Source organism: Pseudophryne corroboree, chromosome 2 (genome assembly GCF_028390025.1).
Source record: "Pseudophryne corroboree isolate aPseCor3 chromosome 2, aPseCor3.hap2, whole genome shotgun sequence".
Classification (NCBI taxonomy): domain Eukaryota; kingdom Metazoa; phylum Chordata; class Amphibia; order Anura; family Myobatrachidae; genus Pseudophryne; species Pseudophryne corroboree.
Genome location: NC_086445.1, coordinates 746,489,377 through 746,501,363, shown reverse-complemented (window position 1 = coordinate 746,501,363; position 11,987 = coordinate 746,489,377). Strand labels below are relative to the sequence as shown.

General features: G+C 46.2%; 4 pseudogenes; 2 read left to right on the top strand and 2 right to left on the bottom strand.

Moving 5' to 3' along the window:
* Nucleotides 1–835: 835 nt before the first annotated feature.
* Nucleotides 836–953, bottom strand: LOC135051444 (5S ribosomal RNA; annotated as a pseudogene).
* A 6,220-nt stretch (nt 954–7,173) lies between these two features.
* On the bottom strand, nt 7,174–7,291 carry LOC135054306 (5S ribosomal RNA; annotated as a pseudogene).
* Nucleotides 7,292–9,190: 1,899 nt separating this feature from the next.
* LOC135054305 (5S ribosomal RNA) lies at nt 9,191–9,308 on the top strand (annotated as a pseudogene).
* Nucleotides 9,309–9,451: 143 nt separating this feature from the next.
* Nucleotides 9,452–9,569, top strand: LOC135051963 (5S ribosomal RNA; annotated as a pseudogene).
* Nucleotides 9,570–11,987: the final 2,418 nt, after the last annotated feature.

Below are 11,987 nucleotides of genomic sequence, written 5' to 3'. Positions count from 1 at the left end.
TCTACATACCTTCCTTCCACAGCTCCTCCTCCTAGGAAGACCTACTCGGCTCCTACTCTGCAGTCCTTTCGGACAGCGACATTTAAAAATAAGACCAAAGGTTCTTCTACAACCTTCAAAGGTTATAGAAGTAAACCCAAGAAACCAGCGACTACAGGTTCACAGGAACAGCACTCGGGTTCTGCTTCCTCTAAGCCTTCAGCATGACGGTGGACTGCACTGCCTGGAAGACGGGCAGGTGGGAGCCCGTTTAAGAGATTTCAGTCACATCTGGGCAACATAATGCCATGATCCCTGGGTCATAGAGCTTATCACCCAGGGTTACAGACTAGAATTTCAGGAACTCCCACCTCACAGATTCTTCAAATCAGGCTTACCAGCTTCTCCAGAGGCAGGTATAATTTTGGAAAAAACAAGAGAAAAAGACAAAAAAACCTTTTTTGGGAGCACTCATTTGTTATGATAGAAATAATGTATATAATATTAAAACATAACCTTTAATTAAACCTTGAATAAAAAAACTTTTGGACAAAGAATTGGGACTCATGTGTGGTGTTATCTGTTAGTGTAAATCTTATTTAACCTTTATAACAAATGAGGTATAAGATAGTTAAGAAGGTGAAAATATCAGAGGGATGGTGAAGGATACCAAATGGTTTCTTAGAATCCAGGGTATCCAGAAAAATCACTGTACATGCCTGAATTAAGGGATATCTAGGTTAGAACAATGTAGGCTTTGTCAGAATAGAGCTCAAGAGGTATGTAAGAAGGATGGAGCAAGGAATGCAATGAGGCTTCCCTTAGTGAGAAGGGGGGCGGGGGGATTTTGGACAGAGGCCCACTACACCTGGTATTCTCAGGAGGTTTCCCGTCCTAGTACTGACCAGGCCATGCCTGCTTAGCTTCCGAGATCGGACAGGATCGGGCGTATTCAGGGTAGTATGGTAGTGTTATGCACACCAGTGCCTGCAGGAAAGTACTGGTGTCAGAACTGTTATGCACTCCAGTGCCTGCAGGAATGTACTGGTGTTTGAACTGTTATGCAAAACAAATGGACTCACAGACAGACTGGGAAATATGACATAACGTACACAGAAGGTGATAGGGTAACAAAATACACACAAGGTGAACAGAGAAGCCCAGAGGCTAAGAAACTGGGTATCTCCCTTGTATTAGAACTGCTCAGATGGGAAAAGCAAGATGTTGTGTTTTAATACGTAGAGAACCCGAAATGCTGTTGCTAAGGGCAACAGCAAAACCCTAAAGGGTTACCAACGGGTGTGGCAGTAAACTCCTTGGTCAGAGATGGAATGATAGACACAAGGAGAGCCTCCACAATCCTAATTCTCACTTGCAGTGCACAGGTTCAGCTTACTGCCACTAAACTGACCCCTGACACCTAGCACAGTGAGACAGGATTAGACAGGCAAGTCTTAGAATACAGCCGCAAACTTGCTAAGTTCACAGAGTAGTAACAGAACCCCAGCAAGTTAAACGACTGACTCCAGTCTTACTGCTAGGTCTGGATTGGCAGAGTGTAATACCAAATCCCCAGGCCTATTTGCAGTAAGCAACAAACAAATACAAAGCTACACAGTACTGGTTAACTTTCAGGAACTGACTAACCAACAAAGATTCAGCAGCATCTGCTTACCCTGAGAAGAGGCCTTATAAAGCAGGTGCTGTCCACGCCCCACTCAGACCTCACAGACTGTGAGCACAAAAACCAGCACCGGATCCCCTGCCGTGCACAGAGCCTATAACCACTGCACAGCAAAAGACCCGAACCGGAGTATCAGCTGCGCTCAGGTTACTCCGCTAGCACTTGTCTCCCGGTTGCCATGACGACGTGGCAGCACAGGGCAGGAGACCCTAACAGTACCCCCCCTCTGACGAGGGGTCAAAGAACCCCTACCACCGGGTTTATCGGGGAACTGCGAGAAGAAAGAGCGTATCAGTCTGGGGGCATGAAGATCACAACTGCGCACCCACGACCGCTCCTCCGGGCCATACCCCTTCCAGTGCACCAAAAATGACAGCCGACCCGAACCACCTTGGAGTCAAGAATCCTTTCAACAACAAACTCCCTCTGGCCACGTATCAGAAGAGGGGAAGGTCTTCCACTGGAAGAAGGATTACTAATCGCCCGTTTTAAAAGGGAACAATGAAATGTTTTATTGATACCCAAAGAACGGGGCAGATCTAACTGAAATGCCACCGGATTGATAACCCTGGTGATCTTATAAGGGCCGATGAACCGGGGGCCTAACTTATGAGATGGCTGTCTCAACTTCAAATTCTTGGTAGACAACCAGACGAAGTCTCCTAATTTGAAGCTGCAGGGTCTTTTCCGCTTATCAAAAACCCTTTTGGTCACTAATGACACAGACACAAGGGCTTTCTTCACTTTCCGCCAAATACCTCTAAGGACCGAAACCACAGAGGAACCACCAGGCGTGGAGTCCAGGGGGTCAAAAGAATTGGCCTTAGGATGATGCCCATACACACAAAGGAAGGGAGAGATCCCTGTAGCAGAGTGAGCCGCGTTGTTATAGGCAAACTCCGCCATGGACAGATGAGCAACCCAGTCAGTCTGACACTTGGAGACATAACACCTGAGGAACTGCTCCAAGGACTGGTTCACCCTTTCAGTCTGCCCATTAGACTGTGGATGGTAGCCTGACGACAAGCTGACAGAAATCTGGAGATCGGAACAAAATGCCCTCCAGAATTTGGCCACAAACTGGGATCCGCGGTCAGAGACCACATCAAGTGGCAACCCGTGGAGACGCACAACATGCAGCATAAATAATTCAGACAGGCGTCTGGCCGATGGCAGCCCAACCAGTGGAACGAAGTGCGCCATCTTCGAAAACCTGTCAACGACAACCCAGATGGCTGTCATCCCCGAGGATTTGGGCAAGTCCACCACAAAATCCATTGAAATGTGGGTCCATGGCTTAGATGGGATAGAGAGTGGATGTAATGGGCCAACAGGAACCCCTCTAGGAGTCTTATTTCGGGCACAGATGTCACATGCCCGAACCCACTGATCCACATCCTTAGCCACCGAGGGCCACCACACCGCCCTAGATAGCAACTCCCGAGTTCTGGCAATACCCGGGTGACCTGCCGACTTCTTGGCATGGAATTCCAGGAACACTCGCTGTCTTAACCTAGGAGGCACAAACAAAAGACCTACCGGAAGGTCTGGAGGAGCCTGCTCCTGTGCTCTAAGGACTAATGATAAGAGGTCCTGGGTAATGCCCACTTTAATACATGATGGGGAAACAATGGGCAACGGCTCCTCGGTGGTCTCCTGGATTGGAGCAAAACTCCGCCAGAGCGCATCAGCCTTGATGTTTTTTGACCCAGGGCGATATGTTATCAAAAAATTAAAGCGAGCAAAAAACAAAGCCCATCGTGCCTGCCTGGCATTGAGACGCTTTGCTGACTCTAAATATGCCAGATTCTTATGGTCAGTGAGAATTGAGACCACAAACTTAGCCCCCTCAAGCCAGTGTCTCCACTCCTCAAGTGCATCCTTAATAGCCAACAATTCCCGGTTACCCACGTCATAATTCATCTCGGCAGGCGAAAATTTATGGGAAAAGTAAGCACAGGGATGAAGGCGATTATCAGACACTCCCATCTGAGAAAGCACTGCCCCAATACCCATCTCAGAGGCATCCACCTCCACCACAAAAGGACGCTCTGGATCTGGGTGTCGCAGCACCTTGGCCAAAACAAATGCCCTTTTGAGACGGGCAAAAGCCGCTTTAGCCTCACAAGACCAGTGAGCAACATCCGCCCCTTTCTTAGTGAGTGCCACCAAGGGCGCCACTATAGACGAAAATCCAGCGATAAATCGTCTATAAAAATTCGCAAAGCCCAGGAAACGCTGAAGCGCCTTCAAACTAGTGGGCTGCACCCAATCCAGGACTGCCTGTACCTTGGAACCCTCCATTTGGAAACCTTCTGGGGAGATAATATATCCTAGAAATGCGATTTGCTGAACTTCAAATTCGCACTTCTCCAGCTTCGCCCCAAGCCGGTGGTCTCTGAGTTTCTGGAGGACTAAGCGTACATGCTTCCGATGTTCCTCCAGGGAATGGGAGAAGATTAGGATGTCATCTAAGTATACAACTAAGAATCTATCCAAATATTCCCTGAGCACATCGTTCATGAAATCCTGGAAGACTGCCGGGGCATTACAGAGCCCAAAAGGCATCACCAAATATTCATAATGCCATGAGTGGGTATTAAAGGCAGTCTTCCATTCATCCCCCTCTCTTATTCGGATTAGATTGTACGCACCGCGTAGGTCAATCTTAGAAAAAATGGTGGCAGTACGAAGCTGGTCAAACAAGACCGAAATGAGAGGCAGTGGGTATGAGTTTTTAATCGTGATACGGTTCAATTCCCTGAAGTCGATGCAGGGTCGCAATGAACCGTCCTTTTTACCCACGAAGAAGAACCCCGACCCAACTGGAGACTGTGAAGGTCTGATAAATCCTTTAGCCAAGTTCTCCTGAATGTACTCTGCCATAGCCTGAGTCTCAGGATGTGACAGGGAGTACAACCTGCTCTTGGGAAGCTTAGCATTCGGCAACAAATCAATGGCACAGTCATAGGGGCGATGGGGAGGTAGTACCTCTGCAACTTTTTTGGAGAACACGTCCGCAAAATCTGCATAACACCCTTTAGTGTTATGGCAATCCTGGCAAACTTAGCTGCGAGAGCCTGACTGGAAGGCTCAAGCAACTCCTGAAACAATCAGTACCCCAACTAAGAATCTCCCCAGAGACCCAGTCAAATTGAGGATTGTGGGCCCTTAACCAGGGTAACCCCAACACCAATGGGGCAAAAGTACAGACAGTCACATAAAAGGACAATTTTTCAGAGTGTGTGGCTCCAATAAATAAAGAAATCTGGCTAGTGCAAGAGGTAATTTTACCTTGGGATAATGGTTCCCCGTTTAACCCACAAATCTCAATTTCCGATGCCAAGGGTACTAAGGGAACAGAGTGTTTCAGGGCGAATTGGCGGTCCATAAAAACCCCGTCGGCCCCACTGTCCACAAAGGCCTCAGTCTTGACAGTTTGACCGAGGATCTTCAAGGTCACCGGAATGATAAAAGTCTTCTTGGGAAATTCTGACTTCTGGCCTGACAGGATATTTCCCATCACCCTCAGGCCCTGAAGTTTTCCGGCTTTTCTGGGCATGATACTACCACATGACCTTTATTCCCACAGTACAAACACAACCCCTGCTGTCTCCTCCGCGTCTTCTCACGCGAGGAGAGGCGGGTAGCCCCAATCTGCATAGGCTCCTCGGAAAATTCCTCAGAGTCTGAGGTTCCCTTGGGAAGGAAGGAAATCTCAGTCTCCCTTTCAAGCCTACGCTCTCTCAGCCGTCTATCCACCCGGATGGATAACTGCATGAGCTGATCCAAGCTATCAGGCAAGGGATATTGTACCAGTTGGTCCTTTATCTGGTTAGAAAGACCTCTTCGGTACTGGTGTCTCAGGGCTGGGTCATTCCACTGGGTATCATGGGCCAACCTCCGAAACTCCGTACAGTAAACCTCAACTGGCCTTCGCCCTTCCTTAAGGATCGAAATCTGAGCCTCGGCTGAGGCCGTCTTGTCAGGGTCATCATACAACATGCCCAGTGCCGTAAAAAAAGCATCAACACTTTTAAGCGACGGACAGTCAGGCTGCAACCCATATGCCCAGACCTGTGGGTCTCCTTGTAGCAAGGAAATCACTATGCCCACCCGCTGAATCTCCGACCCAGAAGACTGAGGCCTAAGCCGGAAGTATAGCTTGCAGCTCTCCTTGAAACAAAAGAACTGCGAGCGATCTCCAGAAAAACGATCCGGGAGATTTACTTTCGGCTCCTTAACCCCTGCAGGTGCTGCTGCTGCGGGAGCTCCGCCAGCAGCCTGGGAGGTGTGCATTTTAATGGACAAATCATTAAATTGTCGAGTCAGGACCTGCACCTGATCGACCACCTGTTGCAACGTATTTTGAGGGGTATGCTCCATATTCCCACAAAATTTCAACAGGAGTATTAGGCTGCTGAATATGTTATGCACACCAGTGCCTGCAGGAAAGTACTGGTGTCAGAACTGTTATGCACTCCAGTGCCTGCAGGAATGTACTGGTGTTTGAACTGTTATGCAAAACAAATGGACTCACAGACAGACTGGGGAATATGACATAACGTACACAGAAGGTGATAGGGTAACAAAATACACACAAGGTGAACAGAGAAGCCCAGAGGCTAAGGAACTGGGTATCTCCCTTGTATTAGAACTGCTCAGATGGGAAAAGCAAGATGTTGTGTTTTAATACGTAGAGAACCCGAAATGCTGTTGCTAAGGGCAACAGCAAAACCCTAAAGGGTTACCAACGGGTGTGGCAGTAAACTCCTTGGTCAGAGATGGAATGATAGACACAAGGAGAGCCTCCACAATCCTAATTCTCACTTGCAGTGCACAGGTTCAGCTTACTGCCACTAAACTGACCCCTGACACCTAGCACAGTGAGACAGGATTAGACAGGCAAGTCTTAGAATACAGCCGCAAACTTGCTAAGTTCACAGAGTAGTAACAGAACCCCAGCAAGTTAAACGACTGACTCCAGTCTTACTGCTAGGTCTGGATTGGCAGAGTGTAATACCAAATCCCCAGGCCTATTTGCAGTAAGCAACAAACAAATACAAAGCTACACAGTACTGGTTAACTTTCAGGAACTGACTAACCAACAAAGATTCAGCAGCATCTGCTTACCCTGAGAAGAGGCCTTATAAAGCAGGTGCTGTCCACGCCCCACTCAGACCTCACAGACTGTGAGCACAAAAACCAGCACCGGATCCCCTGCCGTGCACAGAGCCTATAACCACTGCACAGCAAAAGACCCGAACCGGAGTATCAGCTGCGCTCAGGTTACTCCGCTAGCACTTGTCTCCCGGTTGCCATGACGATGTGGCAGCACAGCGCAGGAGACCCTAACAGGTAGTGGGCCGATGATGGTGGGAAAAAGAAGGAAGAAACACTTCTATTTTCTGTACTCTAATAAAATGATACCATGATGGTCTGAAATGGTTTTTCCAGATAAGAGAGTGTGTGGAGATTTGTGGGATGAGGGCAGGTTTTTCCTTAAAAATGGCCCACTGCACCTGGTATTCTCAGGAGGTTCCCCTTCCTAATACTGACCAGGCCATACCTGCTTAGCTTCCGAGATCGGACAAGATCGGGCGTATTCAGGGTAGTATGGCCGTGGGCCTTTCATAAAGGAGAAGGAGAGGTCACACTCTGCTTACTGTACTTTACATAAATCAGGACTAAAATGGTCCGAAATGGTATTTCCAGAAAGGAGTGTGTGTGGAGAAATGAAGGAGTATAGACAGAAAAAGGGAAGGGGGGAGAAAGAATTAATGCAAAGGAGAGGTGTTGATTGTATAAGTCTCCAAATTGGAGATCTAATAATAATGAATAAATAATCATGGGAAAAGTACCATCCAAAAAATACACAGACCCGCTGTGTGATGTTGTGGGAGATATACTGACAAAAGTTATAAAGTGTGATCACTGAAAAAAATATATAAAGTTAGATGGCTGAAATGTGCTCTTCAAATGCAGAGTTGCTTGCTTACTGGGGGAGACCCACAGGGTGGATATAGAGCTCAAGGCTGGCTCATAAAAATTTGTTAGAACACACAAATGTATACTGTTACTTGTTCCATAGAAACAGAAAATGATTAATGAATGAAAAAAGATATAAGTTTAGAGCTCAGGGCTGGCTCACAACAGATACATTAAGCCTTATTTCATCCTCTTGAGGACTGCCATAACATTGGAAAATAATAAATAATTTTCACTCAAATGCTGCTGATAATACAAGACATGCAAATCTAGATATACATTAGTGTAAGGGAAAAATAACATAACCGTGATTGATATCCATTTGGGGCATGAGCGGGGAGGTAATGAAATATGGACTGTAAATAGTCCTATACCACAAATAGTGCTTCTGTTGCTATGCAATAATGCCACAGGAGCAATTGGTTTAGGGGGGAGAGAGTGGATAATCAAGTCCTGGTGGTTAAGTGTGTTACCGCAGCCGCAATATGTGCGGTCAGTGTTGTCCAGGAATCCCCCGGCGTTCGCCCGCTAGCAGTGATTAGCGCTGCCGCCCGCTTCCAGACTGGGCGTGGCCGCGATGACGTCACCGAAGGACGTCTCTCGACGTACGTTTCACCTAGATAGGCTTGGTCACGCTCATCACTGCTAGCGGGCGAACGCCGGGGGATTCCTGGACAACACTGACCGCACATATTACGGCTGCGGTAACACACTTAACCACCAGGACTTGATTATCCACTCTCTCCCCCCTAAACCAATTGCTCCTGTGGCATTATTGCATAGCAATGGAAGCACTATTTGTGGTATAGGACTATTTACAGTCCATATTTCATTACCTCCCCGCTCATGCACCAAATGGATATCAATCACGGTTATGTTATTTTTCCCTTACACTAATGTATATCTATATTTGCATGTCTTGTATTATCAGCAGCATTTGAGTGCAAATTATTTATTATTTTCCAATGTTATGGCAGTCCTCAAGAGGATGAAATAAGGCTTAATGTATCTGTTGTGAGCCAGCCCTGAGCTCTAAACTTATATCTTTTTTCATTCATTAATCATTTTCTGTTTCTATGGAACAAGTAACAGTATACATTTGTGTGTTCTAACAAATTTTTATGAGCCAGCCTTGAGCTCTATACCCACCCTGTGGGTCTCCCCCAGTAAGCAAGCAACTCTGCATTTGAAGAGCACATTTCAGCCATCTAACTTTATATATTTTTTTCAGTGATCACACTTTATAACTTTTGTCAGTATATCTCCCACAACAACACACAGCGAGTCTGTGTATTTTTTGGGGGGTATTTTTCCCATGATTATTTATTCATTATTATTAGATCTCCAATTTGGAGACTTATACAATCAACACCTCTCCTTTGCATTAATTCTTTCTCCCCCCCCTTCCCTTTTTCTGTCTATACTCCTTCATTTCTCCACACACACTCCTTTCTGGAAATACCATTTCGGACCATTTTAGTCCTGATTTATGTAAAGTACAGTAAGCAGAGTGTGACCTCTCCTTCTCCTTTATGAAAGGCCCACGGCCATACTACCCTGAATACGCCCGATCTTGTCCGATCTCGGAAGCTAAGCAGGTATGGCCTGGTCAGTATTAGGAAGGGGAACCTCCTGAGAATACCAGGTGCAGTGGGCCATTTTTAAGGAAAAACCTGCCCTCATCCCACAAATCTCCACACACTCTCTTATCTGGAAAAACCATTTCAGACCATCATGGTATCGTTTTATTAGAGTACAGAAAATAGAAGTGTTTCTTCCTTCTTTTTCCCACCATCATCGGCCCACTACCATACTACCCTGAATACGCCCGATCCTGTCCGATCTCGGAAGCTAAGCAGGCATGGCCTGGTCAGTACTAGGACGGGAAACCTCCTGAGAATACCAGGTGTAGTGGGCCTCTGTCCAAAATCCCCCCGCCCCCCTTCTCACTAAGGGAAGCCTCATTGCATTCCTTGCTCCATCCTTCTTACATACCTCTTGAGCTCTATTCTGACAAAGCCTACATTGTTCTAACCTAGATATCCCTTAATTCAGGCATGTACAGTGATTTTTCTGGATACCCTGGATCCTAAGAAACCATTTGGTATCCTTCACCATCCCTCTGATATTTTCACCTTCTTAACTATCTTATACCTCATTTGTTATAAAGGTTAAATAAGATTTACACTAACAGATAACACCACACACGAGTCCCAATTCTTTGTCCAAAAGTTTTTTTATTCAAGGTTTAATTAAAGGTTATGTTTTAATATTATATACATTATTTCTATCATAACAAATGAGTGCTCCCAAAAAAGGGTTTTTTGTCTTTTTCTCTTGTTTTTTCCAATTGTAGTATAACCTACAAAATTCCTGGGAGCACCGCCAATAATTAGCAGTTTAAGATTCACTTGATAACTGTATGTATATTGGTATTTTCATTGTAATATTTAATGTGGTGCTCTAAGAAAATTATTTGACTAGTGCGGCTCCACACACAACATTTTCCGCAGGTATAATTTTACAAGATGCAAACCAAAAACTGGTACAGACTCAGGTAATTGTTCCAGTTCCACCTCAGCTGCAGAACAAAGGTTATTATTCCAACCTGTTTGTGGTACCAAAACCGGACGATTCGGTGAGACCCATTTTAAACCTCAAGTCTTTGAACCCATATTTGTGGGTGTTAAAATTCAAGATGGAGCCTCTGAGAGCGGTGATCTCCGGTCTGGAGGAAGGGGAATTCTTGGTGTCTCTGGATATCAAGGATGCGTACCTTCATATTCTAATCTGGCCTCCTCATCAGGCTTATCTAAGGTTTGCATTACAGGACTGTCACTACCAGTTCCAGGCATTGCCATTTGGCCTCTCCACGGCACCGAGGGTGTTCACCAAGGTAATGGCAGAGATGATGTTTCTCCTACACAAAAGGGAGTGAACATAATTCCGTACCTGGATGACCTGCTTATCAAGGCTCCATCCAGGGAGAGGCTGTTGGGCAAAATGACCCTCTCAACTCGACTACTCTGGCATCACGGGTGGATTCTGAAACTACCAAAATCTCACCTGGAACCAAAACGGAGGCTTTCGTTCCTAGGGATGATATTGGATACACCTAAATATTTTTCCTGTACAGAATCCCCTAGTTTCTCCCCATTTAGTATGTCGGTAGTATTTCTGTTCTTGCTACCAAATTGCATTACCTTAAATTTGTCTATGTTGAACCACATTCTCCATTTTGCTGCCCATGTTTCCAATCTAAATAAGTCATTCTGTAGAGACTTAGCATCCCTCTCTGAATTTATAACCTTACATAGTTTGGTATTGTCTGCAAAAATGGACACTGTACTCTCTAGACCTACTTCTAGATCATTTATGAAAATGTTAAACAACAGTGGTCCAAACCTCCCTAGGGTTAATGGTCCCGTTCCCCGCTGATAGGACACTGAGCTCCTGAGGGTCCTATTCGCAAGCCCCACCATGGCATACCGCAGCATACCGCCTCCCCTAACAGAGCCAGAAGTAAGAAGAGTGGTGAGTAGATATCAGGGGTCCCAGTTAGCGGGTCGCTGGCTGTAATGGCGGCACCAGGGTAGGAGCGCAGTGCTGAGAAGCAGGCTGTGGCTCCAGGCTTCAGAGGCATACAGGGTGCTATGTGTTCCGCTGTGAGAGGAGAGCAGAAGCCACAACAAAATACCCACACTGGCAGCACTTCTACAGGGGTTGTAACCCGCTGTAGAACAGAAATTACCTCAGCCAGTATAAAAAAATGGGAAGACCGCGCGCCATTAAGGGGGCGGGGCTTCAGTGTGAGCGGATCCAGCAGCTCACCAGCGCTATTTTCCCTCAGCAGCTATACACAGGCAGACTGGCAGGGAAGCGCAGCTTCTCCACAAGGACTCCAGAGCACATCAGCGGTACCAGGGGGTCATAGTAAGGGGGGGGGGGGGGGGGCAATAATTGGTGTACTAAACCCTATTAAGGGTACTTAGTTTGTGACCCAGCTAAAATTGTACTTTAGCTATAGGGGTGCTGTGTGGCTGGCTCCATTATACTCTGTGTCTCCCTAGAAGGCTCTGTGTGGGTTAACTGTGTTTTACCCTATTTTCCTGTGTGTGTGTGTATTCTTTTATGTTTACCATGTCAAAGGAGTATGTATCATGCACAGCAGAGTGTTTTTCTCAATCTGGGGGATCACTGCCGTGTACTCAGGATAGTACACGTTCTCAGGCTAGTGGATCTGAACCAGTATGGTTAGATTCATTAAAAGGGATGATTTCAAATATTTTGAATACATTTTCCCAAAATGAGAAGAAGACAGAATACTTAAGGCAAT